The following is a 23,556-nucleotide window of genomic DNA, read 5'->3' on the forward strand; positions in this document are numbered from 1 at the left end:
TCAGGTAGCAAAAAGTCTAGGACCAGCCCTGAGAAGGAGTTCTTCACATTTTCTGTCCATGTGAATGGACACAGCAGTTATTTAAAGAAAACATACTTTTTCAACTGTAGGTCCCGAACACCTACATGAAAACAGGGAGCCCGGAAATTTGGGCACCCAGAAATAACTGATAGTAGAATATCTGTAAATTTAGAGAAATTCTACTGTTACAGTGCTAATGACAATAGTAAAAGATCGGTAATAGATACTGATAGTTTAGTAGAGCTAAATATAAACCCTATTATCACACTGAATCCTAAACCGTCCGTTTCACACTGGGGCAGAGCGGTGCGTGAAATTGCTGCACTGCTACCGCAGCCTAATGAACGTCTATGGGGAAGTTCATGCTTCTCACGTTGCGGTACGCTGTGCCAGAATTGTCCGATTTAACGCTGGTGCATACCTGCGTTACCGTGCGGCTCCTGCAGCGATCTGTGTCAGCTCGGAAGTCATGTTAGTTTATGGCGACGCAGGGTTATTTAAGCACGTTGACATTGTGACATTGCGGTGCGCATGCGCAGAAGCATATTTTTACAATAAGCTTCCGTGCACTCCCGCATACCCGAAACAGGAAGTCACCACAAGCGCGCGCCACTTCCTGTTTGGACAGATGCCAGACAGGCAATACTAACCCGGTGTTTTTGGCGTTGCGATGCGGTGCGCAGTGCTAGCGCCAAATTCGTAGTGTGAAACCAGCCTCAAAGGACCACTATCGTGAAAACATGTAAAATTTAAAATACATGTAAACACACACAAATAAGAAGCACATTTTTTCCAGAGTAAAATGAACCATCAATGACTTTTCTCCTATGTTGCTGTCACTTACAGTAGGTAGTAAAAATCTGACAGAAGCGACAGGTTTTGGGTTAGTTCATCTCTTCATGGGGGATTCTCAGCATTCTTTATAAAGATACTTCCTGAAAAGGATTTATACAAAGATTCTGGCCAGTCTCCCCGCTGGATTCACACATTTACGGCAGTTGGGCGGAGCAACCACCATTCACTAAATGCTTTTGAAAATAAAGAAATCCCTGAAAAGCCCCTATGAGAAGATGGGCTACTCCAAAACTTGTCACTTCTGTCAGATTTCTACTACCTACAGTAAGTGACAGCAACATGGGAGAAAAGTAATTTATGGCTCATTATACTCTGGAAAAAATGCACTTCTTCTTCGAATGTGTTTTTCGGGTATTTAAAACTTTAAAATGTTCGCAATAGTGCTCCTTTAGTTTAGTTTGTCCAACCCCCCCCCCCCCCCCCGCCCCCGAGCTGTACTTGTAACCGCCAAGGAGACTTCCGGCAACTGGCCCCGCCTCTCCTCAGAAAAACACCAAGATGTCTCCTGGAGTTTGCTGGAGTAAACATTTTGGCGCCTTTCTTCCGGTAGGGAGGGGAGGCGGGAAGTCAGGTGACTCTGGGTCTTCGGAACACCTTCAGGACAAGGCAGCACAGGTAGGTATAACTTTATTTTACAGGACGGCTCCTGGCTTTTTTCTTGCGGGTTGGAGATCGGCTTTAACTGTGAGGTTGACTATTTTGGAATCTCACTACTCAGCAGCCACATCTGCAGGAAGAGTCTCCCATCTAACCCACCAAGGTGGTGAGCCCCGACCTCCCGGCACCCTTGTGCTGAGGGACCATCACCAGCATCTCTGCAGCCTGATGCTGGTTCCAGCTCTCTGTAATAATTCTGTAACTCGACTCCAACCCCCCCTCCCTTCCCACCAGAATAGAATAATCAGGCACCTGGCGGAGAGCTGGGCCACAACACATCTTATACAAAGAGGCCTTCAAGCCAAGCAGACATTTCCTGAGCCCCGTGCAGCAACCTCAGCACCTTCCTGCACAGAGAGGACCAGCTACCTACAGCACTGGGGGGGGGGGGGGGGCACCTAACTACAGCACAGAGGGCCACCTACCTACAGCATGGGGGGGGGCACTTACCAACACCACAGGGGGGCCACCTATCTACAACACAGGGGACCAGCTACCCACAGCACTGGGGGGGCACCTACCCACAGCACAGGAGACCACCTACCCACAGCAAAGAGGGGACCACCCACCTCACAGCACAGGGGGGCCACCTACCTACAACACAGGGGACCAGCTACCCACAGCACTGGGAGGCACCTAACTACAGCACAGAGGGCCACCTACCTACAGCACTGGGAGGCACCTACCCACAGCACAGGAGACCACCTACCCACAGCAAAGAGGAGACCACCCACCCCACAGCACAGGGGGGGGCACCTACCTACAACACAGGGGACCAGCTACCCACAGCACTGGGAGGCACCTAACTACAGCACGGGGGGCCACCTACCAACAGCACGGGGGACCAGCACAGCACGGGGGGGCACCTAACTACAGCCCGGGGGGGCACACCTACCTACAGCATGGGGGGCACCCACCCCACAGCACAGGGGACCACCTAACTACAACACAGGGGACCATCTACCTACTGCACAGTAGACCACCTATCCACAGCACTGGGGGGCACATCTAACTATGGCACAGGGGGACAACTGAAAGCAGCAGAGGGGAGCCACCCAGAAGCAGCACAGGGGGCCACCTACCTATACCACAAAGGGGCCACCTAACAGCAACACAGGGGACCACTTACCTACAGCATGGGGTGGGGGGCATCTAACAGCAGCACAGAGGGCCACCTAATTATAGCAAAGGGGGGACGGGGGGGGGGGGGTACCTAAATTAGCACAGGGGACCACCTTCCTACAGCATAGGATGTCACCTAATGGCAGGAAAGAGAATCACTAATCTTCCAACACAGAGGGTCCCCTACACATTAACTACCGATCCCCAGCAAAAGATGATCACCTACTTCCAGCACAGGGGCCACCTACATTCAACAAAGAGGATTTATCTAGCCCAAGGATGCAGCAACATCCATCAGAGGACTACCTACTTCCAGAACAGAGGCTACGTACCTGGAACCAGAGACAAAGCACCCTCATGTATTTTACCATACATATCAGTGGGAACATTAGAGAAAACACCTACCCTGCTCTCTGTTTCATCCTTCACTGCTCAGCCTGCTTGTTATCAGCCCTGATAAAATCCCTGACTGAGCATTCAGTCTGGCTTTGTTCAGGAATCATTATAGTTGAGTCTGTCTTTTCTGATGTCTTTTCAAGCCCAAGCCTGCCCCCTTGTGGCTCTGCTATAATGACTCGGCTATAATGATTCCTGAGCTAAGCCAGACTGAATGCCCAGTTGGGGATTTTATCAGGGCTGATAAGAAGCAATCTGATCAGTTAAAAAATGAAACAGAGAGCAGGGTAGGTGTTTTTTCTAATGTTCCCACTGATATATATGGTATAATACATGAGGGTGCTTCGTCTCTGGTTCACTTTAAGCACATAACGGATCCCTTACATTCAATACAGTGTAGAGGGGGGGGGGGTTATCTTCCTCCAGCAAAGAGGGACACCAACCATAAGCACGGGAGTGGGAGGCTTTACCTCCAGCACAGAGGACCACCTACCTGGAACACAGAGGCTCACCTACGGGATAATCTATCTTTAGTGTGGGGAGGGGAACGAAACCTACCTCTAGCACAAACCACCACCAAACTCAAGCATAGAGAGGCACCTATCTGCAATACAAAGGAATCACTTATTTCCCACACAGAGGGCTACCTTCCTCCAGCACTTAGGAGCTTCTAGCTCCAACCACAAGGCAGTCACCTAGATTAGCTCTGAGGACGACATACCTAAAACACAGAGGGCCACCTACCTCCAGCACAGAAAGCCACATAACTTCTGCAGAAAGAGATTACTACCTCCAGCACAAAGGAACTACTGCCACCAGAGACACCCACCTCCAAGCATAAGACACCACCTAGATCTCCTACCTTCAGCAAAGTAGAATAACTCTTTCCAGCACATGGAGCCACCTACCTGCAGCGCAAAGGACCACCCTCTATGAGCATCAGAAGACTGAGGAAAAGACAGTCCACCTCTGCAACAGAGCATCAAAGGAAGAGTCACCTACTTCTACTTTCTCCATAACAGTACCATGATATAGGCCTCCTACCTCAGATTACCTAGGGATAGGCCTCCTCCTACCTCCTGCATCAGATCAACTAGGGATAGGCCTCCTACCTCCTGCATGAGAGCACTTAGGGAGAGACCTCCTGCATGAGAGCACTGAGGGAGAGACCTCCTGCATCAAAGTGCTGATTGAGATGCACACCTATGAGAAAGAGGTCACCAACCTCCAGCATTCAACACAAGGCCACTTACCTCCTGCAGTAGAGCAATAAGGTAGAGGCCTTCTACCTCCTACAACAGAGCATTGCGTGGAAAACCCATCTATCCCCTGCATTGGAGAACAGACAGAGAGGTTACTGACCTCCGGCATCAGTGCAAGAGACAAGGCCACTTACCTCCTGCAGTAGAGCAATAAGGTAGAGGCCTTCTACCTCCTGCAACAAAAGCACTAACTGAGATACCCATCTATCCCCTGCATCAGAGCAACGAGAGAGGCTACTGACCTTCAGCATCAAAGCAGTGAGGCAAGGCCACTTACCTACTGGAGTAGAAAACTTAGGGAGTGTACCCCTACCTTTGCATCAAAACACTGAAGGAATAAAAAAGCCCACCTATCTTCTGCATCAGAAAGCACACCACTGACAGAGCAGTATTCTACTTCCTACATTACAGCTCTAAAGAAGAGGTTACTTACCTCCAGCATCTGAGCATTGTTTGAAGGCCACTATTAGTAAAATATGGTCTTCTACTTTACATATCAAGGTACAACAGATTTGTAAGTGGACTACAAACACAAGTTACAAAAACACCAAAATGTCGTGGGGTAGAGAACGTCATCTAGTTTCACAACATTGCAGATGAGTCACTTACCTCTAGGACTTCTAGGTGTAGAAAAGGCTATTGAGGGTGAAGCTTTGTCCTCCCATAATTTGTTTATATTGTAGAATCAACAAGTGGTTAAAATCCAACACCCAACGCTACTCTTCTGCTTGGCTTCTCCTGGGCAGCAGGATGGGTAGAATGGTCCTGGCAGTACTGCGTGGGTACAGGGTCAGCAAAGCCACTCATCACAAATTAAAAGTGGGGTACAAACAAGCATAGTATAAACTTGCTCTGCCTTACAGTATCAGAAAGATGCTGGGGTCCATGAGCAATAAGCAGCAAGCAACAAGCTGGGTACAGACCACTGGAAGGCTCCTCAAAATAGGGAAGGATGATAAACTGATGTGCAGAAGGCAGAACTGTGATGTAGTCCTCTTCAGACCAGCAGAGCAGTGGTGGGCCCCATAGCACAGGGCAAAAGAGCAGTGGTAGGCCCCTTATAACAGGTAAGCAGAACACCGGTGGGCACCATATAGCAGAACAGTGGAGCAGCAATGGTTCCTTACAAAATTCCTGAAGAGCAGTGACAGGCCCCTAATCACTGGCTGGCAGAGCAGTGGTGGACTTCTTAGCACAACCCAGCGGAGTAATTGCAAGCCTCTTAGCAAAGACAGGCTAGCAGTAAAGTGGTGGCTGGTTACAACAGGCCAGCAGAGCAGCGGTGGGACTCTTGGCAAAGACCAGCAGAGCAGTGGTGAATTTTCTTAGGTCAGACCAGCAGAGTATCGGTGGGCTCCTTAGGACAGGCCAGCAGTGTATTGGTGGGCTTGCAAAACAGTGGTGGGCCTCTTAGCCAAGGACAGAAGAGCAGTGGTGGGCCTCTCAGTAGAGGGAAACAAAACAGTAGTGGACCTCTTAGCCCATGACAGCAGAGCAGTGGTGTTGTTAGCCCAGGACAGCAGAGCAGTGGTATAACTCTTAGCACAGGACAGCAGAGCAGTGGTGGACCTCTTAGCACAGGACGGCAGATCAGTGGTGAACCTCTCAGCACAGGAGGACAGCAGATCAGTGGTGAACCTCTCAGCACAGGACAGCAGAGCAGTGGTGGACCTCTTAGCCCAAGAGGACAGTGGAGCAGCGATGGACCTCTTGGCACAGGGCAGAAGAGCAGTGGTGGACCTCTTGGTTCAGGACAGCAGAGTAGTGGTGAACCTCTTGGCACGGGACAGTAGAGCAGTGGTGGACCTATTAGCCCAAGAGGACAGTGGAGCAGCAATGGACCTCTTGGCACAGGACAGAAGAGCAGTGGTGGACCTCTTGGTTCAGGACAGCAGAGCAGTGGTGGACCTCTTAGCCCAGGAGGACAATGGTGCAGTGGTGGACCTCTTGGTAAAGGACAGAAGAGCAGTGGTAAACCTCTTGGCACGGGACAGTAGAGCAGTGGTGGACCGGTTAGCCCAAGAGGACAGTGCAGCAGCGATGGACCTCTTGGCACAGGACAGAAGAGCAGTGGTGGACCTCTTGGTTCAGGACAAAACAGCAGTGGTGGACGTCTTAGCACAGGACGGCAGAGGAGTGGTGGACCTCTTAGCCCAGGAGGACAGTGGAGCAGTGACGGACCTCTTGGCACAGGATGAAGGAGTAATGATGAGCTGTAGTGGTGCTTATCCTCAGGGCTGTGGAGATGTTAGGAGAGGTAGAATAGTTATGTATAGGGCAGCAAAGTACAGATGAAGTAAATGATAGCAGAGCTATGGAGGCCCTCAGGCAGAAAAGTAATACAGAGGACGGTAGAGGACAGCAGAGCACAGGAGAAACACAGGAGGGCAGAGCTGTGGTTGCCCCTGGCACAGGACAGCAGTGCAGTACAGGATGGCAGAGAGGTACAGGGGCACACACTAGTACACAGGGCAGAAGAGGTTAATGAAGCAGTAAAGGGCAGCAGAGTAGCAGCGAAGTAGACGAGAGCGGTGCCGGGCTCCTGCAGTTTATAGTTGGGGTCTCAGCAGAGTCATACGGATCCAGATCATGGGCTGCAGTCTGTAATCAGCAGCTTCTGGTGGGAATGCGCTCAGTGTCCTCTCCCAGCTCCGGCTGCTGCTGCTTGGAGATCCGGAGCCGCACAGATGAATGACTGCAGACAGTGAATAAGCAGCAAACGGGACAACCCTCCACATAGAGAGAGCCAGGGGCGGCCTCCTGCCTGCAGCCTGCACTACTCGCTCCTCACTGCAGAGCAAGCAGGACAGAGAACTGAGAGAGCAGAGGACAGGCAGTAAGGGGGAACACAGAGGATACGGAGTCTGGAGGTGCGAGAGGAGAGATGATCTGGGGTGAAGGGAGGACAGAGGAACTGGGGAGCAGAGAAAATAGGATCTGCGGGTGCAGAGAGGATGTGAAGAGGAAAGAGGCTAGGGCAGCAGGGGTGGTACAGGGCAGAAAGTACTGGAGGTACAGGGCAGCAGAACACTGGAGGTGCAGGGCAGCAGAAAATTAGAGGTGCAGGGCAGCAGAAAATTGGAGGTACAGGGCAGTAGAGCACTGGAGGTAAAGGGCAGCAGAGCACTGGAGGTACAGGGCAGCAGAGCACTGGAGGTACAGGGCAGCAGAGCACTGGAGGTAGAAAGCAGCAGAGCACTGGAGGTACAGGGCAGCAGAGCACTGGAGGTAGAAAGCAGCAGAGCACTGGAGGTACAGAGCAGCAGAGCACTGGAGGTACAGGGCAGCAGAGCACTGGAGGTAGAAAGCAGCAGAACACTGGAGGTACAGGGCAGCAGAGCACTGGAGGTAGAAAGCAGCAGAGCACTGGAGGTACAGGGCAGCAGACTACTGAAGGTACAGGGCAGCAGACTACTGGAGGTACAGGGCAGCAGAGCACTGGAGGTACAGGGCAGCAGAGCACTGGAGGAACAGGGCAGCAGACTACTGAAGGTACAAGGCAGAAGAGCACTGGAGGTACAGGGCAGCAGAGTACTGGAGGTACAGGGCAGCAGAGCACTGGAGGTAGAAAGCAGCAGAGCACTGGAGGTACAGGGCAGCAGAGCACTGGAGTCACAGGGCAGCAGAGCACTGGAGTCACAGGGCAGCAGAGCACTGAAGGTACAGGGCAGCAGAACACTGAAGGTACAGGGCAGCAGAGCACTGGAGGTACAGGGTAGCAGAACACTGAAGGTACAGGGCAGCAGAACACTGAAGGTACAGGGCAGCAGAGCACTGGAGGTACAGGGTAGCAGAACACTGAAGGTACAGGGCAGCAGAGCACTGGAGGTACAGGGCAGCAGAACACTGAAGGTACAGGGCAGCAGAGCACTGGAAGTACAGGGTAGCAGAACACTGAAGGTACAGGGCAGCAGAACACTGAAGGTACAGGGCAGCAGAGCACTGGAGGTACAGGGTAGCAGAACACTGGAGGTACAGGGCAGCAGAACACTGAAGGTACAGGGCAGCAGAGCACTGGAGAAAGAAAGCATCAGAGCACTGGAGGTAGAAAGCAGCAGAGCACTGGAGGTAGAAAGCAGCAGAGCACTGGAGGTACAGGGCAGCAGAGCACTGGAGGTACAGGGCAGCAGAGCACTGAAGGTACAGGGCAGCAGAGCACTGGAGATACAGGGCAGCAGAGCACTGGAGGTACAGGGCAGTAGAGCAATGGAGGAAGAAAGCAGCAGAGCACTGGAGGTACAGGGCAGCAGAGGTGGTACAGGGCAGCAGAGCACTGGAGGTAGAAATCAGCAGAGCACTGGAGGTACAGGGCAGCAGAGCACTGGAGGTACAGGGCAGCAGAGCACTGGAGGTACAGGGCAGCAGAGCACTGGAGGTACAGGGCAGCAGAGCACTGGAGGTAGAAAGCAGCAGAACACTGGAGGTACAGGGCAGCAGAGCACTGGAGGTACAGGGCAGCAGAACACTGGAGGTACAGGGCAGCACAGTATTGGAGGTACAGGGCAGCAGAACACTGGAGGTACAGGGCAGCAGAGTATTGGAGGTACAGGGCAGCAGAGCACTGGAGGTACAAGCCAGCAGAGTATTGGAGGTACAGGGCAGCAGAACACTGGAGGTACAGGGCAGCAGAGCACTGGAGGTACAGGGCAGCAGAGCACTGGAGGTACAGGGCAGCAGAGCACTGGAGGTACAGGGCAGCAGAGCACTGGAGGTAGAAAGCAGCAGAGTACTGGAGGTAGAGGGCAGCAGAATACTGGAGGTACAGGGCAGCAGAGGTGGTACAGGGCAGCAGAGCACTGGAGGTACAGGGCAGCAGAGTATTGGAGGTACAGGGCAGCAGAGCACTGGAGGTACAAGCCAGCAGAGTATTGGAGGTACAGGGCAGCAGAACACTGGAGGTACAGGGCAGCAGAGCACTGGAGGTACAGAGTAGCAGAGCACTGGAGGTACAGGGCAGCAGAGCACTGGAGGTACAGAGCAGCAGAGCACTGGAGGTACAGGGCAGCAGAGCACTGGAGGTAGAAAGCAGCAGAACACTGGAGGTACAGGGCAGCAGAGCACTGGAGGTACAGGGCAGCAGAACACTGGAGGTACAGGGCAGCACAGTATTGGAGGTACAGGGCAGCAGAACACTGGAGGTACAGGGCAGCAGAGTATTGGAGGTACAGGGCAGCAGAGCACTGGAGGTACAAGCCAGCAGAGTATTGGAGGTACAGGGCAGCAGAACACTGGAGGTACAGGGCAGCAGAGCACTGGAGGTACAGAGCAGCAGAGCACTGGAGGTACAGGGCAGCAGAGCACTGGAGGTACAGGGCAGCAGAGCACTGGAGGTAGAAAGCAGCAGAGTACTGGAGGTAGAGGGCAGCAGAATACTGGAGGTACAGGGCAGCAGAGGTGGTACAGGGCAGCAGAGCACTGGAGGTACAGGGCAGCAGAGTATTGGAGGTACAGGGCAGCAGAGCACTGGAGGTACAAGCCAGCAGAGTATTGGAGGTACAGGGCAGCAGAACACTGGAGGTACAGGGCAGCAGAGCACTGGAGGTACAGAGTAGCAGAGCACTGGAGGTACAGGGCAGCAGAGCACTGGAGGTACAGAGCAGCAGAGCACTGGAGGTACAGGGCAGCAGAGCACTGGAGGTAGAAAGCAGCAGAGTACTGGAGGTAGAGGGCAGCAGAATACTGGAGGTACAGGGCAGCAGAGGTGGTACAGGGCAGCAGAACACTGGAGGTACAGGGCAGCAGAGCATTGGAGGTACAGGGCAGCAGAGCACTGGAGGTACAGGGCAGCAGAGCACTGGAGGTACAGGGCAGCAGAGTATTGGAGGTACAGGGCAGCAGAACACTGGAGGTACAGGGCAGCAGAGCACTGGAGGTACAGAGCAGCAGAGCACTGGAGGTACAGGGCAGCAGAGCACTGGAGGTACAGGGCAGCAGAGCACTGGAGGTAGAAAGCAGCAGAGTACTGGAGGTACAGGGCAGCAGAATACTGGAGGTACAGGGCAGCAGAGGTGGTACAGGGCAGCAAAGCACTGGAGGTACAGGGCAGCAAAGCACTGGAGGTACAGGGCAGCAAAGCACTGGAGGTACAGGGCAGCAGAGTACCTGGGACACAGAACTAGAGGTACAGGTTGGTGGGGAGGAAGGTGGGGGCAGGTGATTACAATGCTGGGGTAGGTAACTCAGGGCTATACACCACGTTCCAAATTATTATGCAAATAATATTTTTCTCTAATTTTCCTCAATGGATGATGCAAGTGGCAGTCAGCATTATTTTGAGTAGGGATGGGACGACGAATCCGACGAATCCACGAATCCCTCAAATATTGGGAAATATTCGGGATTCGTGGATTCAAATCCCGGCACCATTTACCGCTCGCCAAATCCCGACACTGAGTACCCGCGCATCCGCCGCTCCCCGCACCTCCTCCGCTTTATTTAAAAAGTATCTGCTCACCTATTCAGAGCGGAGTGCAGAGCCGCAGACCTCTCGCCGACTTCCGTGTTCCCCATATTGACCGGCTTTTACTATTACGTCATCAGTAAAAGCCGGTCCGGCCACTAGAGGGAACAGGGAAGTAAGGAAGAGGTCTGCCGCTCTGTGCTCCACAGGGAAGGTGAGGTGGAACTTATTTATGCAGGGGGGGGGGGGGGGCACGAGCAGAGGAGGAGGAGCACGGGGCTACCTATGTGAAGGTCCCTATACCCTGCTACCTATACTGAAGGCCCCTTTACCTACCTATACTGAAGGCCACTATACCCTGCAACCTATACTGAAGGCCCCTATACCTACCTACCTATACTGAGGGCCCCTATACCTACCTACCTATACTGAAAGCCCCTATACCTACCTACCTATACTGCAGGCCCCTATACCTACCTACTTATACTGAAGGCCCCTATACCTACCTACCTATACTGAAGGCCCTATACCTACCTACCTATACTGAAGGCCCCTATACCTACCTACCTATACTGCAGGCCCATATACCCTGCTACCTATAATGAAGGCCCTATACCTATCTACCTATACTGAAGGCCCCTATACCCTGCTACCTATACTGAAAGCCCTATACCTACCTACCTATACTGAAGGCCCAATACCCTGCTACCTATACTGAAGGCCCTATACCTACCTACCTATACTGAAGGCCCCTATACCTATCTACCTATACTGAAGGCCCTATACCCTGCTACCTATACTGAAGGCACCTATACCTACCTACCTATACTGAAGGCCCTATACCCTGCTACCTATACAGAAGGCCCCTATACCTACCAACCTATACTGAAGGCCCCTATACCTACCTACCTATACTGAAGGCCCCTATACCCTGCTGCCTATACTGAAGGCCCCTATACCTACCTACCTACCTATACTGAAGGCCCTATACCCTGCTACCTATACTGAAGACCCCTTTACCTAACTACCTATACTGAAGGCCCCTTTACCTACCTACCTACTTATACTGAAGGCCCTACACCCTGCTACCTATACTGAAGGCCCCTATACCTACCTACCTATACTGAAGGCCCCTTTACCTACCTACCTATACTGAAGGCCCCTGTACCCTGCTACCTATACTGAAGGCCCCTATACCTACCTACCTATACTGAAGGCCCCTTTACCTACCTACCTGCCTACCTATACTGAAGGCCCCTGTACCCTGCTACCTATACTGAAGGCCCCTATACCTACCTACCTATACTGAAGGCCCCTTTACCTACCTACCTGCCTACCTATACTGAAGGCCCCTGTACCCTGCTACCTATACTGAAGGCCCTTATACCTACCTACCTATACTGAAGACGCCTTTACCTACCTACCTACCTACCTATACTAAAGGCCCCTTTACGTACCTACCTACCTACCTATACTGAAGGCACATATACCTTGCTACCTATACTGAAGGCACACGTACCTTGCTACCTATACTGAAGGAACTATTCCTTGCTACCTATACTAAAAGCTACCTATATTGAAGGCACCTTTACCTAGCTACCTATACTGTGGGTACTTATGCCTGGGTACCTATACTGCAGGCAATTATACCACGGATGGCACAATTCCTATGTGCAGGATTCGTTAGATTCGTGATTCGAAAGGTTCAAGATATTTGAGAACCTTTTTAGATTCGGATTCGAAGAAATTGTGCATTCGTCCCATCCCTAATTTTGAGTAATCGACCAGTAGAGTATAATTCAAAGATTACTGAACAAACCTAATGATAATGGTATGTTTTTTCAAAAATAAAAAAATAAAAAGGCACTATTCCAAATTATTACGCACAACAGAGTTTCAAAACATTTTATAGGTCGTAGAGAACTGAAAATGGTGATTTGTTGAATTTGCAGCATTAGGAAGTCATATTTACTGGAATAAAACACTATTTCAATCAAAAACACCTTAAGGCCTGGAACCCACTACAAAACGCTATCGCTAATCGCAATCGCTAGCATTTTGTTTGAAAGCGATTTCATGAGCGTTTTAGGGAAGCGATTTTAGAAAGTGTAATCAATTTGCCAGCGGTTGTGTAGCGATTAGCGTTTTAAAGTCTGATTGGTCCTTTCAATTATTTTTAATTTTGTTACAGTGTACATTACATAAAACGCTAGCAAAATCGCTCCGTGCAAGTTTTGATGAGCGATTACGCCAGTGTTTATATACTTTACATTGAAGCGCAAGCGCTAACAAAATGCTGCATGTCCTGTGTTTGCGATTTTGCTAATCGCAATTGCTTCTGTGGAATTTGCACCCTCCATTTAAATTGGCAGAGCGTTTAGGGAAATCGCCAGCGATTTCTCATGCTCCCGAAACGCTCAAAAAAATCGCTCTAGTGGGTTCCAGCCCTTCCATGTCAAGTTACATATGAACATAGGACCCCCTATTTGATAGCAGCTGCACAATTCTTGCATCCATTGAACTTTTTGGAAAGTTTTTGTTTACAGGGGAACTGAAGAGAGAGGTATATGGAGGCTGCCATGTTTATTTATTTTTAAGCTATACCAGTTGCCTTGCAGCCCTGCTGATCCTCTGCCTCTAATACTATTAGCCATAGCCCCTGAACAAGCATGCAGCAGATCAGGTGTTTCAGACTTTAAAGTCAGATCTGACGAGACTAGCTGTATGCTTGTTTCTGGTGTTATTTAGATACTACTACAGAGAAATAGACCAGCAGGCCTGCCAGGCAACTTGTATTGATTAAAAGGAAATAAATATGGCAGCCTCTGTATACCTCTTACTTCAGTTCCCCTTTAACCTTTTCAGCCCGCGGGTATTTTTCACCTTATCCATCAGAGCAATTTTCATTTCCCATTCATTCGCCAATAACTTTATCACTAATTATCACAATGAAGTGATCTATATCTTGTTTTTTCCACCACCAACTAGGCTTTCTTTGGGTGGTACATTTTGCTAAGAACTATTTTTTTTTCTAAATGCATTTTCAAATGAATATTAAGAAAAAAATGGAAAAAGTTAATTATTTATCAGTTTACGGCCATTATAGCTTTAAAATAATACATACTGCCACAATTAAAACCTATGTATTTTATTTGCCCATTAGTCCCAGTTATTACACCATTTAAAGTATGCCCCTATCACAATGTATGGGACCAATATTTTATTTGGAAATAAAGGTGCAAATAAAAGGTTTCGCAAACTAGCACCATCATGGGATGATAACGCTAGATTGCGAAACCGGTTGGGAAGGAGACAGGCGGCACCTTTATACTGTCCTATACTGCTGACCCATACACGCGTGCAACTTTCTCGGGGTTCCCATTGCATGGGCCCCATATGTACGTTTTGCTTTTATGCTATTTTTTATGCAGTTTTTACTATGAAAACTCTATATTAAACGGTTTAAACTTAGAGTTGCCGTTTGTTTGTTTTTTATGATGTTTACTGATATCCATTCGTGAGATGAATCATTGCTGAATTGGTGGATCCTGGACAGACTGTTGCTTCCTGATGTCCTACCAAAGCGTTGATACAACCTTATTATGTGGGTTGTCACCTGCTGGTAAGCCTCTTTCCTTTTTCTGGGTATCCATGATTGCAGAGCTGCGCAGTGACCCCCATATTTATTGTGGTGGAGATTTGCCTGCCCTTATTCTTTGTTGAAGACTCGTCTTCTGTTTTTGGATTCTGCACTGATTCTATATAATGTATCAGTAAACAAGACTGTGAAAATGTGTTTTCTTGTAATTCTGGGCCCACCGCAGCTGTTTCTGCTTGTGAGCTTAGGTTAGGGGTGGTTGAATAGAAGGTTTATGCATAGTTGAAATCCTCTATAGAATCCTGCACTTGGATGTCCGTGGAACTCAGCAGGCACCGACAGCTTCAAATATGTGTTTGCTGCTTTGTAATGGCATTTTAGCAGCTGTTCTCTTAATCGGATATATTTCTTTGGCAAAACCCTTCCTCGTTTTGCTTTAATAATAATATAATCTGCACAAACCCATGTCTGCTCTGTGTCAGCCACAAATCTTAACAGTACAATGATCATGCTTAAGTTTTTGTGAAGTATAACGGTTTTCATACCTTGTCCAAGGCATTCAACTATTTCACACTTTTCGGCAGCAAAGAGATCATTTTTCTTTCTCATATAGATTGAAAATGGTGGTCTGCCTAATAATGTGGAACACCCTTTTTTAATAGTTTTTCCGTTAATCGGGCCCACCTGGCAAACTAGTTATTAGAGGTGTCCCAGATTGATTTCAGTGATCAAATGAGCCCCGAGACACCATACCATCCATGAGTTTAATTAAAAACCATTTCTGCCGCCAGAACGTGAAGCTCACGTCCGTGCGGCTGCTCTGCTGTGGTGCTGAGCTTCCGTGCGCGATCGCGGGCATGCCCCCGTGCTGTCCCCCGGTAGCCCTGGGATCAATAAACGGGAACATGGTTCCCGATTACCGATCCGTGTCCCCAGCAAAAAAAACTGAAGCGCTCTTACAAGAGGCTTCAGTCTTTCTGCACGTAACATTTTCTGTGTCCCCCTTGTGCTTCCGCTTAGCGAGAAGCACAAGGAGAAAAAAAATAAACTCAAGGTGGCCATCTTGTGGCCAAATAGTAAAACTACATCTACATATTTTTTACATACAATTTTTAAATATGCATTTGAAGGGCGTATACTACGTAAACATTTTAAATTATAAGCTTGTAAATAGTGATGGACGCAAAACGGAAAAATGCACCTTTATTTCCAAATAAAATATTGGCGCCATACATTGCGATAGGGACAAAATTTAAATGGTGTCATAACCGAGACAAACGGGCAAATAAAACACATAGGTTTTAATTATGGTAGCGTGGATTATTTTATTTTAAAGCTATGATGGACGGAAACTGAGAAATAATGAATTTTTAATTTTTTTTCTTATTTATCCTGTTAAAATGCATTTATAAAAAGATAATTCTTAGCAAAATGTACCACCCAAAGAAAGCCTAATTAGTGGTGGAAAAAAGATATATATCAATCAATTGTGGTAAGTAGTGATAAAGTTATTAGCGAATGAATGGGAGGTGAAAATTGCTCTGATGCATATCTGATGCTTAAAGGATACCACAACTGACATGTGGCATAATGAGATAGACATGGGTATGTACAGTGCCTAGCACACAAATAACTATGCTGTGTTCCTTTTTTTCTTTCTCTGCCTGAAAGAGGTAAATATCAGGTATGTAAGTGGCTGACTCAGTCCTGACTCAGACAGGAAGTGACTACAGTGTGACCCTCACTGATAAGAATGTCCCCCTTTTTTATCTCTTTCTTGCTCTCAGAAGCCATTTTCTTCTAGAAAAGTGTATTATAGTTGGAATTTCTTATCAGTGAAGGTCACACTGTAGTCACTTCCTGTCTGAGTCAGGACTGAGTCAGCCACTTACATACCTGATATTTACCTCTTTCAGGCAGAGAAAGAAAAAAAGGAACACAGCATAGTTATTTGTGTGCTAGGCACTGTACATACCCATGTCTATCTCATTATGCCACATGTCAGTTGTGGTATCCTTTAAGGTGAAAAATCCCCGCGGGCTGAAATAGTTAAAATACAAAATATTTCATCTTTATGACACTTAGGCTTCTTGCACACAGGGACGTTACAGGCGCATGTTAGTGCAGCCTGTAATGCTCCCCCAACGCACAGCAATGTAACACAAGTGGGCTGTTCACACTGCGCACGTTGTGTTACATTGTAACGCAGCAAAGTGCTGCATGCTGTGCGTTCTCCGCGGCTAAGCCGCGTTAGACTGTTTGCACATGCTCAGTCATGTTGGGGAGAAGGGGAGAGCGGCCGGACACATGGCTGATTAATATTCACTGCACTCAGTGACGTGCAGTGTTTACTTCCTGGAGCAGCCGCTCTGTGCGGCGATTGGCCGGGCGGGACCACGTGATGCCGCATGCGTCCAAGATTACGCATCACGGACGCCAGAGTGAGCTGCACAACGCGGCTCACTCCGACGTCCACACCAGAGAGCACCAGGCGTTGCGTTAGGGGCAGGTTATGTGCCCCATAACGTCCCCTAAACGCAACGTCCAGGTGTGTAACTAGCCTTAAAGAATACCAGAGAAATGATATTAAAAGAATTATACCTACCTGGGGCTTCCTCCAGCCCCCTCCACACAGATTGCTCCCACTCCGCCGTCCTCAGTCTTCTCTCTCTTCGGTACAGGGACCCATAACTTCGGCCAGCCGCGGCCAGTCTGCGCAAGCGCAGTGCGCTCTCTCCATCTCTCTCCGCCTGCGCAGTACTATTCTCCGACGGAGAGAGATGGAGAGAGCAAAATGCGCTTGCTCAGACTGGCCGACATTGCGGGACCCGGTACAGAAGACGGAGGAGGCTGAGGACGGCGGCGTGGGAGCGATCCGTGCAGATGGGGCTGGAGGAAGCCACAGGCATGTATAAATATTTTAATATGTTTTTCTATGGTACACTTTAAATATAATTAGCATAATCATTTGGAAAGCAGCGTAGGCAGAGAATACACAACACATGACTCTATAACCCACGACGGTGGACATTCATGGAAAACACATACAGCCCTCGTCTGATGAGTGACAGGTAGGTGCACTATCAGTAGTGACTGCGGCTATGCGAGGTACCTGTGATGAGGACTTGCCTTTGAAGAGAGCTCGAGGTGGGCTCAAAAAAAAACAAAACACAAAAAAAAAAAAAGTAGGCTACCTCATCCGCAGGGCTGAACGGATCAGGTAGCCGCAAAAACTGCCGCTCCCCGCCGCTCCTGTGGGCCGCAATGTTCCACTTATACTTGCATGTTCCCTGGCTCACGACGTTGCACTGAGAGACTGTGTTGTCTCTCATAGGTTGCAGGGAGGCAGGGGAGTGCCAACAGGCGTGGCCAGGGGAGGGAGCTGCCCAATGGCAGCTCAGGAAACCCTGTAGGAACACCCCTGGTGGACGTTTTAACCACTTAAGCCAAACTGGATGAACATTCTCATGCAGTTGGGCTGCACGCACTCCCGCGGGCCGCGCACGCTCCCGCCACCGGCCGTTAGCCCAGCAATCAATGAAAGGGATTATAGATCCCTTTCATTGATCGAAGCCCCCCGCAGAAAAGCCGATCTCATCAGACGCTGCGGTTTTTCTGAGTTCAAAAAGTTCCCCGTCTTCATTTTTGTTCCTAGAAGCGAGATCGATCGTTCCCAGGACTTTTTGACTGTGGCCATCTTGTGGCCAAATAGTAAAACTACACCCACAACCACTTTTTATTAAATAAATAACTTTTTTAACATTTAAAATTAGCTGTTTACCTCCCACATCAAAAAATACCCAAATACATTTTTTAATAAAAAAAAATAATAAAAAATGATAATAATAATAAAAAAAACATAAATAGTTACCTAAGGGTCTGAACTTTTTAAATATGCATGTCAAAGGAGTATATTAAAATATTTTTTAAAATTATGGGCTTGTAAATAGTGATGGACACAAATTGAAAAAATGCACCTTTATTTCCAAATAAAATATCGGCGCCATACATTGTGATAGGGACATCATTTAAATGGTGTAATAAGCGGGACAAATGGGCAAATAAAATACATGGGTTTTAATTATGGTAGCATGTATTATTTCAAACTATAATGACCAAAAGCTGAGAAATAATGATTTTTTTTCCATTTCTTTCTCAATATTCCTGTTAAAATGGATTTAGAATAAATTCTCAGCAAAACGTATCACCCAAAGAAAGCCTAATTGGTGGCGGAAAGAACAAGATATAGATCATTTCAGTGTGATGAGTAGTGACAAAGTTATTGGCAAATGAATGGGAGGTGAAAGTTGCTCAGCTCAAAAATAAACAACCTTGTGGGCTTAAGTGGTTAAACAGGGAATTCCACTCCCCTGTGTTTACCTCCGACTTAGCAACAAATCTTGTCGCTGAACTAGGGAGGGCTATAGCACGGCGGTGGGGGGCAGAGAGCAGCGGTTTGGGGACACAGAGCCATGTCATTAGGCAGAGAACATGCCTCTGTGTCCCATTTGCACCTCAAAGATCCACCTCGGGTTCTCTTTAACTATATATAGGATCATCTTCACTTATTCACAAAAGTCTTCACTCAGGAATATGAGCCATGTGGCGATAGCACAACCTCCAGCAGCCTCCGTGTCTCTCTAGTGACAAGTTTATTTTCAAGTAAGAGGTTTTGAATCAGGATGATACCATTTACTGGCTAACTTGGAAGAAAAGGAGTAAGCTTTCGGCTATGAAGTCTTCCTCAGACTCAATTCCTGACTACAGAAATGGAGTCTGATGAAGGCTTCATAACTGAAAGTTACTCCTTTTCTTCTAAGTTAGCCAATATATGGTATCATCCTGATCCAATACTTCTTGCTATTACTGATGGCTAACACGGTACAATACTCCACTGCTACGACTTATTTCCAAGTGTAAAACGTCTTGTGAAGTCAGAGAGTCGGCAAAGCTGTGATTTACGCTGATGGTGAAATATTAGAACCCTGGATCCACGCCTGCTGGACAGGTGACAGCGGGGTCTAGAGAAATATCCAAACCTGTTGTCTCCCCGGGGACCACAACCCTGTGTAATGCAATCTGAGCGTTGTCCCCCCTCAGCTGTTCTTATGAGATAGAAGCACACAGGTTGTGGCCTGTCCAGTATGGAGACCCCTCGACACCCCCCCTCCAACCCCAATCCGCTGCTCTGTATAATCTTCCTGAAATTCCAGACATTCCATCTGCTGGGGCGCTCTCTGCAAAACATGGGGGGAAGGGGCGGTGGTGCTGTACTCCGCGCAAAACTACATGCAAATATGGCGATTAATGATTCCAGACACACCTCCGGCTAGCCCAGCCAGTAATGTTATATAAACCAGATTCAGGGCCTTTTCACACTACATGCTTTTAGAAATGCATTGCCTGTGGGATGAAAGCACATGTGAAATGACCAGAAAGAAAAAAGCGAGATGGAAAGGGAAGGCTCTAGATCTCAGACAAGCCTCCCTGGTCCTCGCTGCTGGCCCCCAGTAAAGTTCCACGCCTTAAAGGACATCCCAGGTGAAAAAAAAAATTATGAGATAAACAATTGTATCCTCCTAAAAATGACACTTTTTAATTATCCCACAGTTGTATTTTAGATTTAAATCAAAGTTTTAAGTTTTTACTGTTTCATGGCCTCCTCGCAATGACACATTCATTGGAGTATGCCAGAGCTAAAATCTATGAACTATTGCCCCTTTTTATCTCTTTCCTGCTTTCAGAAGCCATTTACTGCCAGGGAAGTGTCTTATGACTGTAATTCCTTATCAGTGAGGGTTATGCTATAGTCCGACCCAGACAGAAACTGTGACTTGCATACCTGATTTTTAACTTTTTCAGGCAGAGAAAGAAAAAAAGGGACACAGCCTAGTTATTTGTGTGCTAGGCACTGTACATGCACATGTCTATCTCATCATGTCACATGTCACCTCGGGTATCCTTTAAGAAGTCTTCAGAAGCACTTGGGCTTGATTCACAAAGCCGTGCAAACGGTTTAGCACGGGTGTGCTAAACAGTTAGCACGTGAAGTGCCATTCGTGGACTTTTGCGTGCGCAAAGTGCCGCGGTTCGCGCGATCGCAATTTGCCGTGAATCGTGGCAAATGCGATTTCCCTATTAAATACATTAGCGGAGATTCGTATAGCGGTGTGCAAATTCTGACGGCTCTTCTGTGCAGATTTCTCCCGCACAGAAACACGCTCAGGATTACTGACAAGTGGAAACAGGGCCATCCACTTGTATTGGCTATGCGAATCCGCATGCGGACAACGCATGAGGACTCGCGGTAGTGGAAACGGGCCCTCAGAGTCGGAGTTGAGGAGTCAGAGCAATTTTGGGGACCTGGAGTCGGAGGTTTCGTAAACTGAGGATTCGGATTATTTTTGTACCAACTCCGCTGCCCTGGTTAGTATAAAGGTGGCCACTAATGATCCAATCTTTTGCATCCAATTTTACCAAATCTATGTAGTATAGGGGTACATTGAGCAAATATACTGAATGGATAATTAAGGCAGTTACCGTATATTAAATAGAAATGGTAAGATTGGATAAAAAAAAAGATATTAATTAGTGGCCACCATTAGACTAGGGAGTCAGAGAAATTTTGGGTACCAGAAGTTGGTGGTTTCATAAACTGAAGACTCAGAGTTCAAGTTGGATGATTTTTGTACCCACTTCGTAGCCCTGAAAGGGCTGCGGAGTTTACAGTTTACAGTTGGAGTCGAGGTGTCGAAGTTTAAGCAATTTTAGGTACCTGGAGTCGGACGCTTCATAAACTAAGGAGTCGAAGTTGTATGATTTTTGTACCGACTCCCCAGCCCTGAGCTCCATACTGCGCGAGCACAAGTGTCCCCTCGCCCATGCGCAGTACGGAGCAGCACGTCTTCAGAAGCACTCAGGGACACAAGCACTTCCAAAGCCTTCTGTGGAACTCAATGGGGGATTCCACCACTTGGTCGATGAACTGTAACGGGTGGGGATGGGGGAAGGACAGCGGTGGAAGGAGGGCACACAGAGAGAAGCGGGAAGGATATATTGCACAGGTGTCAAAGGCCTGCGGGGGCGAATGCAGCCCTCCTTGCCGTATTATTTGTCCTAGAGAGCTTCAAATGTGCATCACTGTAAGCAGTATAAGAACGACAGTACACTGCCTTGCCCTCCAGAGGAGCACAGTGTCAGTGTGAGCCTGGGTGCTGCAACAGCACATGGGAACCCCTCCATGAAATTAAAATCGAACCTCTCCCTATGGCTGGTAAACACACACCTCCCCCACCGTCTCTCCACTAGTAGTGCAGCTGAGCACTGTAATGGCCCCTACTTACGGGCAACCAAACCTGCATGTCGCTAGCACACGGGAGTGTGTGCGCGACACTTCGGCGACAGCTTGTCGCCACGTCCCTCCGCATACACACTGCGGAAGAGGGACTAGTGGCGCGACGGAAGCTGTCGCCGACGTTCCTCCTCCCCGACGGAAACTCAGTGAGCCGGCTATGGGGTTGCTGTCGCTAGTCCGCATACACACGCGGACTAGCGACAGTTGCGGCAAAGTTGCGGCGGCAACTGTCGCTAGGCGATTGACCGGTTCAATCGCCTGGCGACATCAGCGACGAGCGACGGTTCGGGGTGCGCGCCCGTGCAACGCCTCATACTCACGGGCGACCTGTCGCCGCACCATGCGCGCGCCGCGTGTTGCGGCGACAATTGTAGCCCCTGAGTATGGGCCATGACATTTATTATTGTGCTTTTCTGTTTTTCCCGGCAGCTGCATGCTCTGTTCTTCCACACCTCCAGCTTCCGATCACGTGACATGCATTCAGAGCCAGAGCTATTCAGCTAAATAAAGTTATCCAGAAAACGTAAGTCTCAACTAACCGGCATGCCTGATGGATAATGGGGACTTCCTTTTTGGGAGGTTTTGTGGGTGTTTGCTGCATTTAAAATACTTACTGAGTCTCCAGCGATGTGTAGTAACTGTCCTCTTGCTTCTAGCCGGCTCCTAGCAGCCTCCGGCGTCTGCAAGTCGGCGTGTCACGTGACCCAATGCATGTAAGGTGACACGCCCGCTTCCGTGCATAGGGGGAAGCCAGAAAGCTTCTAGAAGCAAAAGGAAGGCTGCTACCCATCGCTGGAGGCTCGGTGAGTATTTGGGGCAGGTTTGTGCTATTTTAGTCGGTCTCTCAAGCAACCGGCACACACACGTATCCGGCATCAGGAGATCTCTACCGGTGCCGGATAAAGGGGATTGTGCTGTATTTTGGACACATACATAAATAAGAAGACCGTAGTCTTTGGAGAAATCCTTGACGACAGAGTCTAAGATGGATAGACATCATATGTGAAGCTATTATTATTATTTATTGTATTTATAAAGCGCCAACATATTACGCAGCGCTGGACAATAAATATATACAATGATACAAGGATGACAGACATAACAAGGTTATACAACATAGAACAAGCTATGAACATGCCTCTGCAACAGCTGAAAGAAGCCGTGATTGGGAGACACATCTGGCGTGTGGAAGTATATGTGGTCACGAAAAGCTACATGAGTGGTGATACTGTTCACCTTCTCCAGCCTATTTATAGATGGAAGTGATGTCACACAGCACCTTTAAGAGGAACTCCAGCCTAAACAAACATACTGTCATTAAGTTACATTAGGTATGCTAATTAAAATAGATAGGTAATATAATCTCTTACCCACCCTGTTTTAAAAGAACAGGCAAATGTTTGTGATTTCATGGGGGCAGCCACCTTTTTCATGTGGGCAGCCATCTTTTTGGTTGAAAGGAGGTGACAGGGAGCATGAGACACAGTTCCAACTGTCCTGTGTCCTGATCACCCCTCCCAGCTGCACACTAGGTAATGAGAACACCAACATCAGAAATCCCATAATGCTTTGCACGGCATCAGAGGAAAAATGCCCAGGCAGATTTCTTTGATGGGGCGGAGTTTAGCTTCTGTGCAGCTAAACATGAGGCTTGGGTAAGAAAAACAAAGTTATGATGCTGTGAAACTGCTAAAGAAACACCAAGATTTTCAGTGCTGCTGAGTAGATTTTTAGTCTGGAGGTTTACCTTAAGAATTAAAGCAGTGTGGATAAGAGAACAGCAATACAGTCAACCTTCTTCTACTTTATAAATAGACAGAGGTGAATTCACATGGTACCTGTAAAGAGAAAACAGTAAGGATAGCAAAGTGGTGACACTGTCAACCTTCCC

The 23,556-nt window shown here is 48.4% G+C and overlaps 1 protein-coding gene across 3 annotated transcripts in view; it reads right to left on the reverse strand.

Moving 5' to 3' along the window:
• Positions 1-23,556, reverse strand: part of DAB2IP (DAB2 interacting protein) — a 974,997-nt gene that overhangs the window by 850,846 nt on the left and 100,595 nt on the right. Inside the window, exon 1 of one of the 3 annotated variants that reach the window (XM_068249031.1) lies at positions 4,923-5,008. The exons of the other annotated variants lie outside the window; for them this stretch is intronic. The gene's annotated coding sequence lies outside the window, so the exon portion shown is untranslated. Of the gene's footprint in view, positions 1-4,922; positions 5,009-23,556 lie in introns of those variants that run through there. 3 annotated transcript variants of the gene reach the window in all.

The sequence above is a fragment of the Hyperolius riggenbachi genome, chromosome 8 (assembly GCF_040937935.1).
Source record: "Hyperolius riggenbachi isolate aHypRig1 chromosome 8, aHypRig1.pri, whole genome shotgun sequence".
NCBI classification, from domain to species: domain Eukaryota; kingdom Metazoa; phylum Chordata; class Amphibia; order Anura; family Hyperoliidae; genus Hyperolius; species Hyperolius riggenbachi.